Source organism: Gopherus flavomarginatus, chromosome 3 (genome assembly GCF_025201925.1).
Source record: "Gopherus flavomarginatus isolate rGopFla2 chromosome 3, rGopFla2.mat.asm, whole genome shotgun sequence".
NCBI lineage: Eukaryota > Metazoa > Chordata > Testudines > Testudinidae > Gopherus > Gopherus flavomarginatus.
This window is the reverse complement of record NC_066619.1, coordinates 61,542,464-61,560,645: the sequence shown is the minus strand read 5'-3', so window position 1 is coordinate 61,560,645 and position 18,182 is coordinate 61,542,464. Positions and strand designations below refer to the sequence as shown.

Genomic DNA, 18,182 nt, shown 5'->3' with positions numbered 1-18,182 from the left:
TTTCACCATTGAGATTGGGACAAAAGATGTGCTGAGGGATTCCAGAGTCAGAATAGTGTTTTTATTTTTGGCTAGAGTCTAAAATAAATTTTACAAATTTTCTGCGTATCCATATTGCAGAAGAGATAATATTTTACCTGTGGTCACTGTGCTTTGAGATATAAATATCTTGTATGAGATCCCTCAAGAATTATGCCAAGCAAGTAAAAAAGCAAGGACTTCACGTTTATGGAGCCTGATTCTCTTTGCACTTTTTATATCAGTTCAGATTCATCAACTTCAGTGGAGTCATTCCTCATTTAGACAAGTGTAAGCAAGTGGAGAATCAGGCTCTTTATCAATAATACACATAATGGAAATACTTTAAAGTAAAAGGCATCTCTCTTTCCTCCACTTCCTCTGCATGCAAGTATGGTCACACTCATACTGTAAGTTGCACAGTGTTTTATGTGCTACAGTTTCCCCTCAGCAAAATAAGAATAGCAATAAATTTTAAGAGTCAGAATTATTTGATACAGTGTTCTCTCTAGGCAGTACACTAAGATACAAACACACAATTTTCATTTTTTTTAAAAGATAAATGTAAACCAAATAGTAAATCATAAATGACCTGTTTTAATAAAACAAAAACAAAACACTTCCTCCCTCACCAAACTAAACTGAAACAAAAGTATATTCTTTCCAGAGCGAAGATTAAGAAATCAGTGCAATAGTCTACCAATAGTATAAAAAACTGGACAGGCTCTAGGAATATGCAGATAATGATATCCAGCAGCGGAATGCTTCTGTTAATGTGACTATATGGCATCATATTCAACCAAAAATCCATGTTTGCTTTCTTTCTTTTCCTTCAGGATTTTTCCTCAACCCTTTCTTTTCCACTCTCTTATGCCCCCATACTCAGCACGAAATCCATCTTTTTTCTCCTTGGTAGAAAGATTTCATTTGTGTTGTTAATCTTCTAGATGGTATTTTAATTTGTTTTCAATGTTAAATTTTTAACTCTGAAATTACTTTAATGTAGAAAATTAGAGAGGCAATGTGGGTGAGGTGATATCTTTTTACTGGACCTCACCACTTTCTCTCTCATATCCTAAGACCAACACAGCTACAGCAGCGCTGTATATAACAAGTGTAGAAATATTGACAAAGTTGAAAAAATAAATAGCCCTGACTTAGAGGAGACAACTGTTTTACTGTCACAAGATGATGACAATGCAGTTCAGGATATATTAAGAAAAAATATATGTTAACAGTCTGAGATGTTTTTAAAAAGACACTTTTCAAAGTATTTCGTTTTCATAAACAGTTTTAGTGTCTTTGACTTCTACCTTTTTATACTGGACTGGAACTATTCACATTGGCAAGCTTGTAACCTCATGTCTGGTCAACATTATAGTACATATCTTTTTTTTTCTACAGATTCTTTTGCTATGTTAGATTATTTCTATGGTATATGTGATCACACACATGAATTCTGTGTGGGAAACATGCTAAATAGTAAAACGAATGTTTTAACAGGTAAATGTTTGGATCATGTTTAATTTTATGTATATATAAAACCCATACGCCCTAACTCATTTTCTGTACACTCTGTATTCAGCATTTAGAGTTGGAGGAAAAGACAGTTCTTAATGTCTTTTGAGGTGGGGAGATAGCTTCAAAGGATATGACTCAACTATGAAGCAACAGTATTCACAGATCACATTTTCCCCTTACTTTCATTCTGAGTAGCTGCAGTTCATAGAAGCAAGCAAGTGGTATTTGCAAAGAGGCTGTTGCTGCCAGCTGGAGGTGAACAGTATTGCTTAGCTGTTGTCATCTCAGAAGGGCTAGTTGTGGATGTGCAGGTACCTTTTGTAAAGCAAAAGATGGTCTGTTCTTTCCTGTTCCACTATGCTAGATAGTTGAAAACTGGAGAAACTTTCCCATTTGGGTACAATAAGGTAAGAAAGTTTTTGGCTTATCTTTGTGAAGTGTAACATGCTCTAGTGACTCGCATTAGATCACATCTTGTTTTAAATCAATTCTGTATAATATTATATATCAAGTAATACTATGTTCTTTTTCTTACACAAATAGCAAAGGCTCTCTCATCTGTTTTATTGAAATCCAAGTACTTTTACAGATAATTTTTCTGGAAAATGATTAAATGGATTTTTGTGTGTGTGTGAAAACTATACATTTCCTTAAATATGCGCATATTGTAGAGTCAGAAAAATGAATGCATTTCTCAAGTTCAGAATGCTGTAGGTGGGAAGGAATAGCACTCATTATCTATATTAACAAATACATCACTTTAATGTGCATTGTTTCTCCCTTTCAAGCATCATGTTTGTTTATAGATTAGGAACTATGAAACTGAGATTTTTTTTTTGTCATCCTACAGTGTGTGTTTGTGATCATGCAATTAGAGATCTAGTCAGAAAATAAGACAGTGGTGAAATTTCACCTTTAGTATGCTCATATTAAGATCTCCATATTAAGAGGAACTCTTGTTTATCTAGTTACCAATTGAGTTATTTATGTTTAAAATATAGTTAAGATAATTAGTTCACTTCCTCAGTTGCTGAATATACTTGCATACTGCTGAGTACTATATTGATTTTGTAAGGAAACTGCCTTTAGAATAACCACTCTTATTTAGATTTTTTTAGTAGCTGTAAACATCAGGCATATATTTACTGAGTTAATTTGATTATACTGTAGTAGAGTACTTGATTAAAAGAAAAATTTAAATATATTTATATCTTCCATTTTAAAGAGGCAATGCTAAAATATTATTCTCTTATATATCATTAGAATCTAAATTTAAAAGTAGCAAATAATTATGGGTAATCTCTATTAATTAAAATAAGATGACAATTTTATTTTGTAGTATGGAGATTCAGGTATTCAAACTATGATTATTTTTTCTAACTTATGGCTATTCAAGGTGAACTTGAGAAAATGATGTGCTACATTTACTGTTTTATACATATATATATATATATATATATATATAAAAACATATATATATGTCACCTTTGAAATGGAGGAAGTTTCTCAGTTTTGGATCTGAGAAATTCAGCTAATTTATTTCAAGAGTTTTTTTTCATTAATTCTGCTTAAAGAAGTAGATTCTTCCACTAGTAGTAATGATGGTACTCATGGGATTTGTTTGAATTCAAGTGCGATTGGAGATTTTTTTGGAGGAAGTTTCTCAGTTTTGGATCTTTCACGGGCATAAACATGACATCTGTCTATGGATATTGAACGAGTTATGCTTTGTATGCAGTGCTTATGATACAACTAGCAGTGTGTAATCCTCCATTCTTCAGGCAAATCAGAGGCCTTTTGTGTTTTAAGTTTGTTCTAATTTGTTTAGAATTCTAGTTACCGCAGAAATTGATTAGCACTAAACGTGTCTGGCACTATGCTTTTCAGATTACTGAACAGTGATGAGGAAATGCACATATGATTTTTGTATTTAACTGGCACATGAAGGTGATTATAGAATCTCAAACTTCATTTTGGGGAAAAGTGTATTTTAAAAAAAAATCATATGCTTTTTCATGGACTTTGAAGCCCTTAGATATTTGTTTTACATAAGAGCACTACAGCTTTTGGCTTGGAAGTCTATAAGATCTGTTAGCTAGTTCCTTGCAGTCTATCTGCTCCTTCACACACACCTATAACTTCCCAATAATCCTTTTAGCCAAAACGGCAGGGAAGCCCCTACTCTTCAGCTATACTGAGAACTGAATACTTTTACACATGTGAAAGGGTCAGCTAATTTATTTCAAGAGTTTTTTTTCATTAATTCTGCTTAAAGAAGTAGATTCTTCCACTAGTAGTAATGATGGTACTCATGGGATTTGTTTGAATTCAAGTGCGATTGGAGATTTTTTTGGATTCTGTGGAAGACTTTGAGCATTGTATTTTTTCCTGTGTAACTCTGACTTGATTGGAGTTACACCAGCAATATATTTGGCCTCATGAGACCCCAGAGAATCCCTCTCACCTAACAATTCCACAGAAAAAAAAATTGTTTCTCTAGTGTTGAATTTCACCTTGAGATTTGTTTTGAAGACACCATCTCTTGGATTTATGAGTTATATGCGATACTGTGTGTGAAAGTCTGGAGTCAGGCTTTCATGGTGTATGATTTACATTAAAACAATACTAGTCTTTTTCTGAGGAAAGTGAAACATGAACACTGATCATGTTTTATGTTCTGATGTATTTTCTCACTTGTATTCTTTGAACTTATTGGCAGCACTATGGCTCAGACGAATCCTGATTTGTTTTGTTGAAACTGCTTGGTAGAAACTAATATTCCCACAATGCTTATTTTATTGATGAAATCAGCAGTGTTGAAACATACAGTGACCATTCTGTTAGTGTTTCTAAAAACTGAAGCTCTTGGCTATTTAACTACTTGCTTTTTGCCTGAAGACGTGTGACATGCTGTACATCTATCAAGCTTACACATGACTGTATAAACATATGAAATATGTCTTACATTCTTTTCAGTGGTACAGCCTCTGCCTTCAGAAAGAGTGGCCTTGGGCATTGGTGAACACTGGCAACATCGGGGCTGGGGGAGAGGGTTAAATTAACAGCATGCACAGACACTACAATATAGGCTTTCTCTAGCTTGTTGAAAAATTTTCAGCATTTATGCATATCTTGAGCACACTATAGTCTTATACAGGAAAAAAAAAGCAGACAAACTACTTTTGAATCATTAGCTGCAATAGTGTTCTACCAGAGCCTGCCAGAACTAGCAGACTGGCGACAAGAGAATAGATTTAACCACATGCCAGCTTTTATAATAAAGTTATTGTTTATTCTGAGCTTCAAAAGAAACAGAAAACAGCTGTATGACCTCTCCTTGTCTACTGTTGCCTATGCTTGTGTCAGAGTGTAGGAAACATGCAGCTAGGAAAGGCAAGCTGTGTCTGTACTCACTCCGGTCTGTAACTACAGGCAGTGGTGAAAGGCTCCAGTAGGAGGTTAGGGAGTAGCAGGGAAAGGCTCTGGTAGCTCCTTGCAGGCAGCTGCCAGAGACTTTCACTGCTGCCTCCTGCTCCCGGCGTCTTTCACTGTGGTGGAGAAAGGCACCGACAGCAGGCCAATACACTGCTAAAAATAACACTGCAAACATGGGAGGCACTACCCGGGTGTGTAGGCCTATCCTATCCTGAATCCTATGCCCTAGGATTTAGGCTTGTAGGACACTCTACACTACTCACCTAAGCACTGACTCAGTACACTGCTGTTTGTACCAGTGCTAGCTGGGTGTGCAAGTGTCTGTACTCCACATGCCACTTTTGGGGGGAGGGATAGCTCAGTGGTTTGAGCATTGGCCTGCTAAACCCAGGGTTATGAGTTCAATCCTTGAGGAGGCCATTTGGGGAACTGGGGTAAAAATCTGGGGATTGGTCCTGCTTTGAGCAGGGGGTTGGATTAGATGACCTCCTGAGGTCCCTTCTAACCCTAATATTCTATGATTCTAAGGTAAACATGAGAGAAACAAATAGGGGTCAGGAAACTCTTAGAACCAAACATCATTGTTTAGCTTTTGTATCTGTAATATATTTTAAATTGTTAGCCTCCAAGAGGTTTCTCATGATTTGCTACCATGTTGAATATTCACTGTCTTTCTTGTGATAACATATGAACTTCTGTAAGTCTTTTTAAAAAAGTTGCTTAATTTATAAATAGCCAATGGGTATTTAGATTAACAGAAAGGACCATAATGCCAGCACTCTGCACAACATTCACATGGGATGAATAAGCCTACTAACAATTTGCACAACAAGCTGAATAAGCTGATAAAAAATATTTCCTCAGGAATATTTTGTAGAATGTTTGTTCATTTGCTAATAAAGGGTGGGGCCACTCTTTTTTTCTAATTTTATTTTTAGAAGGGATAAAACTATCAGAAAACCACTAATAGTTGCCCAAAATTTGTTTGAGGGAGGAGTTTGGGGGCCTAATTGCATCATCCTTTTTTCTCTCTGACCCCACTAAAAGGGTATCTTCTGATCAATGTTTGCTCAGCTTTCTCCTGTTAAATGGACATGACAGGGTAGGTGGGGAAATTAAGCTGCAGAGACATGGACTCAGCAACCTGTGGCAGACTAGCAGGGAAATACCCATAGGATTTAATAATGACCTGTTTGCTGCTATTCCTATTCTGCTTTAACAGTTTTCTTTTAAAGGAGTTTGACCTATGTGGGGAAGCTGTTATGAAAGCCATGCTGCTGTGAGAAATGAGGTAACTCTGGGCAAACGGCAGAGAGATGATTTGCTCATTCGGCATGCTGGTCGAAAAGGGACCCTGGCAGCTGTGCTGACCGGGCTGCTAAAAGTCCGATTGGCCGCAGCGGTTGGCTCCACATGGCCACACACCTCAGCCCAAAGCCCCCTCCAGCACCCCAAACCTCTCATCCTTGGCCCCACCCCAGATCCTGCACCTCCAGCCAGAGCCCTCATCCCTCTCCCGCACCGCAACCCCCTGCCCTTGCCCAGTGAAAATGAGCAAGGGTGGGGGAGAGTGAGCAACTGAAGTAGAGGGGATGGAGTGAGTGGGGACAGGGCCTTGGAGAAGATATTAGGCGGGGCATGAGTGTTTGGTGTTCTGCAAGCAGAAAGTTGGCAATCCTACTGCTCGTCTGTGTGAATACCCTGAAATCTCTAGAATTTCTCTGAATATCTTGGAGCATCCACTGAGTTTTCTGTCTTATCTGCCCATGGAGAAGGAACAATTAACTTATTTATGATTCTGGGAGTTGATATTCAGGTTAAGTGGCTAATGGCCCCTTAATTCCTCTGGCAGGCACTTTGATGAGGTCTGACAAAGCAGTCATGAAAGCCTTCTCTAATGAGAGTCTTCTTCTTATAATCAACCTAGAGATCCTTTTTTGTAGTTTTCATCTGTCAGGGCACAGAAAGCCTTGGATATTATTCTTTAGAGGTAGTTGAAATAGACGGAGGAGAGAGATCCAGGGTAGACTTCACTTTCAGAAATTCTCCATGACTCCTGATGCCTCTTGCAAACAAAAACAAACAAAAAGGAAACACCAGAATTTTATCTTCACTTGTGTGTGCACACCATATTAGCCAGGCAGATCCTGGAAATAATTTGCCACAGATACTGGATGGCAGTGAAATATCCTGCTTTTTAAAGACCACAATCCAGAAAAGCACAAAGTATGTGCTTAAACTCAAAGCATATGAGGTAGGTCCAGTGACTTGAAGGGGACTACTTATCTGCTTAAAATTAAGCACACACTGATGTGTTTTGTTAGAGTGGGCTCAAAGAGACCGATTTTTTCAAGGATATTTAGACTCCAATAGATATAGATGGGCTTCTACTGGCATCTAAATCCCTCCTGGCTTAAGTGCTCTTGAAAATTCCAGTAAGTGCCTATCAGCATCTTTAAATACTTAAATGCCTTTAAAATCTGGCCCCAAATTTCTTGAGACACACACAGTTACCAACAGTTTGCAGAGGTTGGAGCCAAATACTGATACCTCAGTTGGAGTTAAACCATAATGTTTAAGTCATCTGCTGTTTACCACTAAGTGTACAGTAACTATAAATTCTAAATATAAACTTTCCAGATTAAGCTTCTGTATCCTTGATAGACCTCAAAGAAGCTTGCTTCCATAAACCTAGCTTTGCATAACAGCAACAATACAATACAAATCTCTTCCCTGTAAGTTTGCAATTTTCCCCTGAGAGTTTTTCAAAGTTGTAATTTTTCTGATTTCAGCTTTCAGATAAAAATAAATTTGCATCTGTTCTTTTTGGAAAACTTGTTGGTCAGGATCCTTTGGAGAACCAAGCAGTTCAGGGCATGGAAATGACAATGATTTTTTGTTGCGTCTTTGCAGGTTTTAGAACTCTGCCTTCATCCTCGTGCTGGATGTGGCAGAATCACAACTTAATTGCTGAAAGTGGAAGGCTGCCCTTCTGATGATAGACCCATAGGAGGGTCTTGCTGAGTAATGTAATTAGCAGGTTTGTTCTCATTAGTTGCTTAGGCCTCCTGCAAACATGCACATGCTTAATTATATGCATGTGAGTAGCTTCACTGGCTTCAGTTGAGTTACCCACATCTGTCAATTTAAGCACATGCATAACTGTGAAGCCCGCCATTCAGTCTATATGACATGAGCTCCTATGTGCCTGATCCACATGGTAAGCAACTGCTGTTTTTACTATAAAAAGTCCTTTAGCTTGAGCTATAGAAGCTTATGCTCTGAACCCTGAGTTTCAGGTTCAGTTCCTTGTGATGATCAAGGGGATGATTATTACATTTGCAGGATCATGACCACAATTTGCCATCTTTGTGAGATTGTATAAATTGTAATAGATGAAAAATAATGTAATATAAAGGGAAAGCCGGTGTAAACAGAAATAGATATATAAATTGAAGCCAGGCTTTGAAAAAATGCGTGTCAAAATCATGCATAATTTTAGCATCCGGGTGGAGTTCCTCTGGGCGGCGTCCACTGGCTCCCTTGATGCCTTTGAGGAGCAGTGGGCGTTGTCCGGGGTTCTCTGCTCAGTGTCGCCATTAGGTTTCCTTCATTTAGCTCTATGACCTCACTCCTGATCCTGTTCTTTCATTAGTTGTACCACGAAATCATTTGTTGTCACAGACCTGTGGATCCTCCCCTTAGGCTGGGAGGAGGTCCTTTAGAAGTGGGCAGGCTTTGCCCACCCACCTCCTGGATGCCAATAGGACCAGACTCCTGTACCCCACTGGCCTGGGTCTGTCACAATAGCTAAACTTAATTTGCTATAGAGTTTTGAAAGAGCAGTAATTTACTTTCTGTTCAAGACAAGATGATGTGACACAGATGATTACATTGTTGTTATCCCAAATGATTACGGTTGACAAGCAGATAGAATATTTAAATATGAATCTCATTAGTTTGTCGAACTCATCCAAACAGATATAGCTTAATTGCTGAAAGTGGAAGGCTGCCCTTCTGATGATAGACCCATAGGAGGTCTAAAGATAACACAACACAAAAGGAAGCTATATTAAAAAGAATAAGGAAGGTTAAAATCTCTTATGTAAGAGACATTGCACATGCCTGGAGTTGAGAAAGTAAATGTTCTGTGTAGCTGAGTGTAGACGTGACTTGAATATGGCTAGGAGAACATTAATTTCTGAATATTGAAGGTCTCCTGTTAATCTCAACGATTTTCAACACTGAAGATGTTTCTATCAAAACAGTGGAAGAAAAATTACCCACATTGAAAAAATGCTGATACTTTACAGTTAATTTTCTGTTGGGTTAAAAAAATTACTTAATATGACAGCTGTTGGCCTCTGTAACTATCCTCTGCCCACTTGCTGGCCTGCATGGAACAGCATATAAGTAGTTATAATGGGCTGTTTTATAGGTAGTGAAGAAATCAATTTATGTATTAAATTGTCTGCACATCAGCAGAGCTGCAGTCTCAGCCATGGGCCATCCATCTATGCCTGTCTCAAGAAGTGTTCGGTTTTAAAAGCTAGATATAATAGAGATTTGGGGCCTACTTATGCTCTCTCCTTTGCTCTTTGATCTTCCAAATCAGGCTTTTGTTATATTAGATGCCTGTGCAAAAGGAAAACTACCTCTGTGTGTTTAAACAGCTGAAATAGCTGTCTGCACTCTAGAAAAATGAATTAGATTACATTCTTTTATAATAAATATTTGAATTTTGTAGCATCAGAAGGAAAAAATTGAGAAATTGAATTTAGAGAGAGATGGGGTATATTATTCATGTAGTTCTCATTGATTTTGGAATTTGCAAGCATATTTGAGAGTAAAACTTTCTTCTTTCCGTCCTTATGCTAATATAAAGCAGCAGTTATAAATATTAATATTTTAGGAAAATTAAAATTACTAATCTTGCAAAAGCTTTCAGTCAGAGTACCTTCCAACAGCGTTCATGTTGACGTGTAAACATTTGCAGAATCAGGACCCCAATTTAAGTTATACTTTTATCTTTGTTTAAATATCCAGCCAAATGTACAGTTTAAAAATGTAAAGATTTTGTGATAAAATGTGGTGGCTCTCTTCCCCTCCCCCCATTTTAAACTTGGTAGGCGTCCCTCCATGCTCTTCCCTACCCTCCAAAGCTAACCCTGCATCACAAAGAATGATTTAGAAAATGTGTAATGGATAGTAAAACTGTAGCCAATATTTTCATTTTAGGTTTTAACTAAAAGTGCAAAATTGTAAACAGTGCCAGACTGAAAGTGCATTGATTCATTATAAGAACCTTGGGTTGTGAATTAATTTCTTGTTTTTTCTGTAATAATGGAACTGTAGGCTCATGATTTAGAGGTGATTTTAAGCAAAACATATATTGAAAATCAGGTCAGTCCATTAAAATTATTCCCTTGATCTGGAGATAAATTGACTAAAAATATAAAAACTTGTCCTTAAGGGAAGGCTTCAGTTTACATTTTGTCAATATGGCTTTAAACTCCTGTTAAAATTCAGATTTGCCATGTCAACATCTCTGGTAATTGTTTTTGCTTTGTTTCTTTATATTCATGCCAGTTTTAGCAAGATTAGAGGTCAGAAAGTGTGCTCACTGGTCCCAGAAGCTTGATGCTATGGGTGTTTTGTCTGGCTGGCTAGAAGAAAAGGAATTATTTATTGCCCCTTTTAAGGAGTTGCCCTACAATGAGGGAAGCAGAGTAGGAGAGGGAAGGTTTATATGGATGGCACAGGGAAGAGCAAGAAGCAGCTGAACCAGGTCAGGTGGAGGGGACAGGAAGGCACGGCCCTTCCTGCTCACCAGAAGAGGGAGGTATTTGTACCCCATACAGCCCTGAAGAAATCCCTCTTTGACATGGATAAGGCTGGTGGAAGAACACACCTACCCATGACATGTAAATAAGGATTGGGATTCCTCATGACCTGCTGAGGGCAACACACTAGTAGCCCCTTTTCCCTGGGGAGCTGGGAAGGAATTTTTCCCTTGCTGACAGATTGGCTGAAGAGGGTCTCTCCCCACCTGCTGGGACCCAGTGAGGTGGTGCATGGGGGTTAGGTTCTAATGTTGCAATTTACTATGTAAACCTCATGGCAGATGCCCAGTGCAGATATGCATTATGGAAGGGATATGGTTACGAAAGAATATTTGATTAAAATGCATTTGAAAGAAATTATCTCTTAAAGGAGCTGAGGAAGTGTGGAAGGGGTTGGGGCACCTACATCTGGGGCAGTAGAGATGTGACACTCCTCCCCCCTTCTTTTTTGTGCTGCCCATTAAGGGAGCTGAGGAAGGGGGAATTATGTGGAGGTGATTAAGGAAATGTTGATGACCTGCACTGTACAATTTATTGCCAGGTACACCCAGTATTTTAGGAGAATGACACAACCTCGCTAAACCACATGCATTGGCATTTGTTTTTTCTTCCAGTATGGCCAGACAATTGTGATAAGATTTTTCACCCCACACCTGCTAAAAGTTATGTAACTGACTTTATTAATCTTGTTAATCTTCATTAGTTCTAAATAACGTTGACTTCTCCAGCACATCTTATTTAAAAATATATAGCTATAGATATAATTTTTAGAGTCACATTCTGCAACCATGCACATGACTTTGACTTTCAGAAAATGGAAATTAAAAGAGCATAAACTAGACCAGGCAATACAAAATGTAAATTAGGAGGGCTAAAATGCAATTTGAAGAGTAAGTAGCTAAAAGTACCAAAACAAATTCTTTACATTTATCAGAAATGAGAAGCCTGAGAGAGAATCACTGGGTTCTTCTCTAATCTGAGGCATTACAAGATTTCTTTGCATCAGTTCCTCCCACAGAGAATGCTGGAAATACATACCCCAAACCTGCTATTTTCTGATAATAATGACAAGGCATTATTGGGGATTGAGATGCCAAAAGAACAAGTGCTGGAAAAAATTGATAAATTTAAAAAGCACCAAGTCTTGGTTTACATGGTGCATATATATATCCCAAGAGTTCTGAAGGAATAAATTAGTCACACATCCAACAGAAAGATCATACACTTTTCTTCTCTGTCCATCATATATATTCACCTACTGACTTCTATCTAATCTCCGGGCAGGTAGTCCATTCTGTGTTCAGTTACTCAACAGTACAATGGTAATCTCTGACATGCACCCATTATTCTACAATTTACCCCCTACACACTGGGCAAGAAACAAAATAAATGAAAGTTTAATACTTTAGTAATCTTAGACCCCTATTTCAAGTTGCTTATAAAGAAGGAAACTGATCTCTCGCTGGAGACCAATGAGCCCCCATTTCCCTATAGCAAGCTTCGATGGGAAACTTTAAAAGTCTTTCTTAGAGGCAGAATTGTTAGCTTTGCTGTGTCTTTAAAAAAAAAAAAGGTGAAGAGAAAACACGGTGCTACTTGAAAGGAAAGTCAAGGAAATGGATTGACAATATGTTCAAAATCCTTCCCCAGAATTCTTTTGCAGACTGACCAGAAAAAGGTATGAGCTTGTCATAGTATCTTTCCCCAATCTGAACCTTAGAGTCCAAAAGTTGGGGTACCAGCATGAACTCCTCTAAGCTTAATTACCTGCTTAGATCTGATAAGCTACCACTAATCAGGAATTCCAGTGCCTGATACACTCTGGTCCCCCCAAAACCTTCCCTGGGGACCCCCAAGATCCAGACCCCCTGGATCTTAACACAAGGAAAGTAAACTCTTTCCCTCACCCGTGCCTCTCCTAGGATTTCTCTCCCTGGGTTACCCTGGAAGGCTACTGTGATTCAAACTCCTTGAATCTTAAAACAGGGAGGAATGTCCCTTCCCCCCCCCCTTTCTCACCCAGAGGCAATACAGATTCAAGCTCCATGAATCTAAAACAAAGGGATTCCCCCTTCTCCCCTCCCTTCCCCTTCCCTGTTAAATACAGACTCAATTCCCTTGAGCCTCAACAAGGGGAAAAAATCAAACAGGTCTTAAACACAAAACTTTTAATAAAAAATAGAAAGAAAAAGGTATAAGTTATCTCTGTAATTTAGATGGTAAAAGTTACAGGGTCTGTCAGCTTATAGAAACTGGAGAAAAAGCCTCCTCCAGCAGAAATACAATTTAAAATACTTTCAGCAAACTACACATTTGCAAATACAGAAAACAATCAAAAGACTATAACCGCCTTTCTTACTAAATACTCACTATTCTGAATATATAAGAGACTGTAGCAGGAAGATTGGCAAGAAACCTGGGTACACGTCTAGTCCCTTCCAGGACCCAGAGAGAACAAAACCAAACCCAAAAAACACAAACAAAGGCTTCCTTCCACCGAGATTTGAAAGTATCTTATCTCTTGATTGGTCCCCTGATCAGGTGTTTGGTTCCCTGTTTGTTAACCCTTTACAGGTAAAAGAGACATTAACCCTTAACTATCTGTTTATGACAGAGCTCAATAAGCTGTGCGTGGCCCAAATAGAGTTTGTCCTTTTTTCACAAATGGAAGCTAGGGGAATTGTTTCAGCAGTCTGAAATGAGCATAATAAACAGTTCTTTAATTTTTATAAAAGTCTGTGCAATTTTGATTCTGCCCCTTCACGGAAAGCCCTGGAAATTTTCTTTGCTAAAATACAAGTGCCCCAACTCTCTGAGGTTCAGCAGGAGAATTTGGATGCCTCATTAGCATCATCCAAGCTTGCCAGTGCCCAAAGTCCATGAAATTAAGGAAGGCTTCTGCCACAGATCTTGAGCTTCAGATTCCTAGCAGAGATGGAGACAGGACCGTGCGGGGCGGGGCGTCAAGTGCGGCAATTTGCTCCGGGCCCTGCAGGGGCCCCCATGAGAATATAGAATTCTATAATATTGCAACTTTTTTTTCTTATGGAAGGGGCCCCCAAAATTGCTTTGCCCCAGGCCCCCTGAATCCTCTGGGCAGCCCTGAATGGAGAGCTTTGTAGATGCAAAGAGTTCTTTCACAAATAGTTCACAGGTTATAGTCCAGTGTTTATCTTCAGGGCAGTCCAGTCAGAACTGGGATCTTAGTCCTTATGGCTCAGACTTCCCCTGCATGAAATCTCAAGCAGATCTGAGATGACAGAATCAGGACCCAAGCCATATTTATACAGTTTCAGGCCACCTTTGACAGGTTGGAGTCCCTCGGCGAATAATAGACACTCATGTTCTAAGCATTACTGGTTATTATTCACACAGATTAACATAAGACTAGTGCCTGTTTTTCCAACATTCACATCTGATTTGCTATATATTTCCAAGAGAGATGAATGCAGGGATATCCTGTTTACAGTTCATTTAAATTTTGTCCTTTTGATCTCTGAATTAATAGACAGGGACTGTTTGATTGCATTGTTGACCTCTACCAATATATATAATATCTATAAATACACAAAACCACAACCATTATCTGTTATGGCAGAGCTCCTTCTCTACCTCAGTGGTTTCCATACTTCCTGTTAGCGGCGGGCTGGGGGCTTCCTCTCTCTGGGAATTTCCCCACGCCCCTGGGTTTACTGTCCTCACCTTGTCTGAGTAGGGGTTCCTCCCAGATTCCCTGATGGGGCGGAGAGGAGAGCCTCTTAGGCCTTGGCTACACTTGCAAGCTAGAGCTCATTAAATCAGCCCCGAGAGCCCTAACTCCTGAGGTGTCCACGCTGGCAAGGCACTTAGAGCACCTGGACTCTGTAGCTGGAGTGCTCCTGGTAATCTACCTCCACGAGAAGCACAGAGCTTGCTACTCGGGCTGAAGTATCAGTATGGATAGTGTGTTGCATTACTGAGCTGTGATTGGCCTCCGTAAATGTCTGATTATCCCATGAAGTCAAGTGGCCACTCTGGTCATTGTTTTGAACTCAGCTGCAGGCATGCAGATATCCCCTTTCAAAGCTCCGTTTCTGACAGCCGGCATGCTTATCTGTCTGGGACACAAAGTAAACCATTACTGTGGAATGCTCCTGCTGCAGAGGCAGGTGTGTGTGTGTGTGTGTGTGTGTGTGTGTGTGTGTGTGTGTGTGTGTGTGTGTGTGTGTGTGTGTGTGTGTGTGTGTGTGTGTGTGAGAGAGAGGGGCGCACAGGGGGTGGTAGCGGATGTCAAGTTTCCCCCTTCCTCCTGCCATTGTCTGAACTTACAAGATAGCATGCTGACACACTGCCCCCCCCAAAACACACTGTCTCTCCCCCTATATACACACAACACACACTCCGTCACACTCCCCACTCCCTCATTTGAAAAGCAGCTGGCAATCTAATAGGATGCCCATGGAACAATGGGATTGGGAAACCTGCATCATATGACGCTGTGCCTGCCCCATTAGGCATTGCAAAACCTTTCCAAAGCATGCCACTCGCACACTGCGATAACTAGTACTATGCACTGCTCTCTGTGGTGTTGCAAGAGCTGCTAATGTGGACATGCTCCATAGTCACAAGCCCAGTGTGCACACACGGCGGCACTTTCCCTGCTGCTGTCTCCAAGGGCTCATTTAACTCCTGGCGCTCTACATCTTCAAGTGTAGCCATGCCCTTAGTCTCTGGTAGCTCCTCCAGGCATAGTAGCGGCAGGCCAGACATCCAGTTCAGTCTCTCCCTTCTGGCAGGGTCTCTTCCTTCAAACCTCTGGGGCCCAGAAGGGCTGTACCTCTGTTGTGCAGGGTTTCCCCCGCTTTTCACCTCTGTACCTGTGAGGTCTCCCTCCTGGCATTTGTCAGCATCTGCACCATCCGGCTCACCAATAGCGTGCCTGTTCCCCTACAGCTCCTATTGCGTGCACCTATCTGACTGGAGGGGAGGCTTTTAACAGGTTCTGGCAGGCCCTTGATTGGCCCCAAGGGTGTCTTAATTAACCTGGAGTAACCCCTGTTCAATTACCAGGGGAAAAGGGACCTTCTTACCTGCCTTTGACCATCTTTCATTCAGGATGAATGCTAGAAGTGACTGTTCACAAACCTCAGTGATGTGAACTTTGTTGCTCAAGAGTGACAAGTTGCTAATATGCAGAAGGGATGGGTGATTTTCTTGGTTCTCATGCATGTTTCTGTATGTTAATGACTTGTTGGGTAGCTAAAATTGTAAGGTACTAGAATTGATATAAATGTGTACAGGATCCTATTGCAATAAAACTCGTTATGATTTGATCCAAGTGTTTTAACAATTGGGGTGTTAAGTCTGACCATACATCACTGTGATAGAATGTGGACTTTCAGAGGGGTGAAACTGCAAGTATTAACCACAGTGTAACTTAGTTTCCTAAAAACATAAACCTGGCAGCTATAAAATACACTATGTGCATTTATAATAGCTATTTTATATATTGTAGTGTCAACATTTTTAAATTAAATGTTTTACATTCAAAAAAATAAATCCCTCTCTTGTAGCTGTCTGGCCTGACCCCGTCACACTACCCATATGTTTTTAAGGGTTGAATTTGAGTCATTTGTCCTGCAGGATACTTAACCCTTTCTGGTTATGTGTCACACCAATATACATCCAGATCAGGTGGGATTGGCTATAGACCGCATTACTTAGATTACTTACGGCTGTTAGTAGTTATAATAGTGGCTTTTAGCAGCCTTGGATGTGGAAAAGATAGGGAACTGTGAATACATTATATATACAGTCCAGAGTTTTGGTTTCAGTTTTAGTGAATGGGTTAACTTCTAGATAAGGGCCCTATGTCTTGAATCTTAACCAATGACATGATTTCAGACTCATTTAACCTCCACAGAGGTACCCAGACAGTGTTGCCCATTGTCTCCTTTCGTGTTCAGTTTGGCTCTAATGCCTGCAGAAATCATCATATGTTCTCACCCAAATATTCAGAGTATTAAAAATGGTCCATTGGCATATAATTTGATGCTATAGATCAGGGGTCGGCAGCCTTTCAGAAATGGTGTGCTGAGTTTTTAGAAGGTCTTTTTCTATAAGTCTATAATATATAACTAAATGATTGTTGTATGTAAAGTAAATAAGCTTCATTTAAAATTAAATTAAAATGCAGAGCCCCCCGTACTGGTGGCCAGGACCTGGGCAATGCGAGTGCCACTGACAACCAGCTCGCATGCCGCCTTTGGCACCTGTGCCATAGGTTGCCTACCCCTGCTATAGACAAATTATGCTCTTTTGTTGATAACAAATCACAGTTTCCACTCTTTTAGCATTAATCCAAAATTTTTCTCTCACTTTCAGACTATAGATTTAACTTAGAGAAGTTGCATCTACCTGTGATCTCACAGCTGCGTTTTAGCAGAGTTTTTTCTCAGTGAGCCCTTCATAGATGATCAGAGTGTTATGCTATACAAAGCGCACGGGATCTTTATAGAGGAGAAGGCAAAACCACTGCATTTATTGAAAATACAACAGTTAGCATATGCTTTTTAGACACACACACACTCACTCACTCCTGCCAGTTGATGTTTATAATTACCAGTCTGTTGTAGCTCGAGTCAATCTAATGGCCGGTTAGATTGAGCACAAGTGAGGAGCTGGGCTCTTGTTGGTCATGATCCGGGGCTTTGCAGGACTGAACCCAGAGTTCCATGGCAAAACACCCCAGCTTTATAGTTGTAAATTCCCATTTGAGTCCATGCATTTGCAATGTCATCCTGTAATCATTAGTCCTTAAGTGGTGTTATCATTTGATGGTTATTCTCTGGCTTCCCATCGTTATCTTCTATTTGTTGTCTCGGGGGCGGGGGCGTGCCTGCCTCACCTCTCAGGTCCTCAATGCCGCTAACATGTTTAGCATCAGATACAATGGATGTTTTCTGATTGTCTCCTGGTCTTTCCAAGTCTCTCTCTTTTTCTTTATCATCTAGACATTTCTGATGGCTTTCACACCATATCTTTTCCTAATGCATACAGTCCTCATTCACACAAACAATCTCTTACAGAAACCTTCAAAGGTATAGACAGCAGTATTTTATATTCAGCAAAATACATGTAAATCAAGCCTTGCTAAATCTTATAACTAAAACAGTTTACATTGGAGCTTCAGGCACTCAACATTTCTCTAATCTCCATAACATAGGTACAATACAAGACCCTGTCTCTTACTTACTAAAACCTTAAATCAAAGAAATGTCTATTTAACTTAACTAGAGTGCCTAATTTGCAATACATATAGGAAACCATAGTAGATATTATAACTTATCCTAAAACAAAAGGGTGACCATAATCAGTCAAAAGGAT

The 18,182-nt window shown here is 39.6% G+C and overlaps 1 protein-coding gene across 5 annotated transcripts in view; it reads left to right on the top strand.

The window, feature by feature from the left end:
* MCTP1 (multiple C2 and transmembrane domain containing 1) overlaps window positions 1–18,182 on the top strand; it is a 543,194-nt gene that overhangs the window by 158,039 nt on the left and 366,973 nt on the right. The window contains exon 1 of one of the 5 annotated variants that reach the window (XM_050943877.1): window positions 1,834–1,946. The exons of the other annotated variants lie outside the window; for them this stretch is intronic. The gene's annotated coding sequence lies outside the window, so the exon portion shown is untranslated. Of the gene's footprint in view, window positions 1–1,833; window positions 1,947–18,182 lie in introns of those variants that run through there. 5 annotated transcript variants of the gene reach the window in all.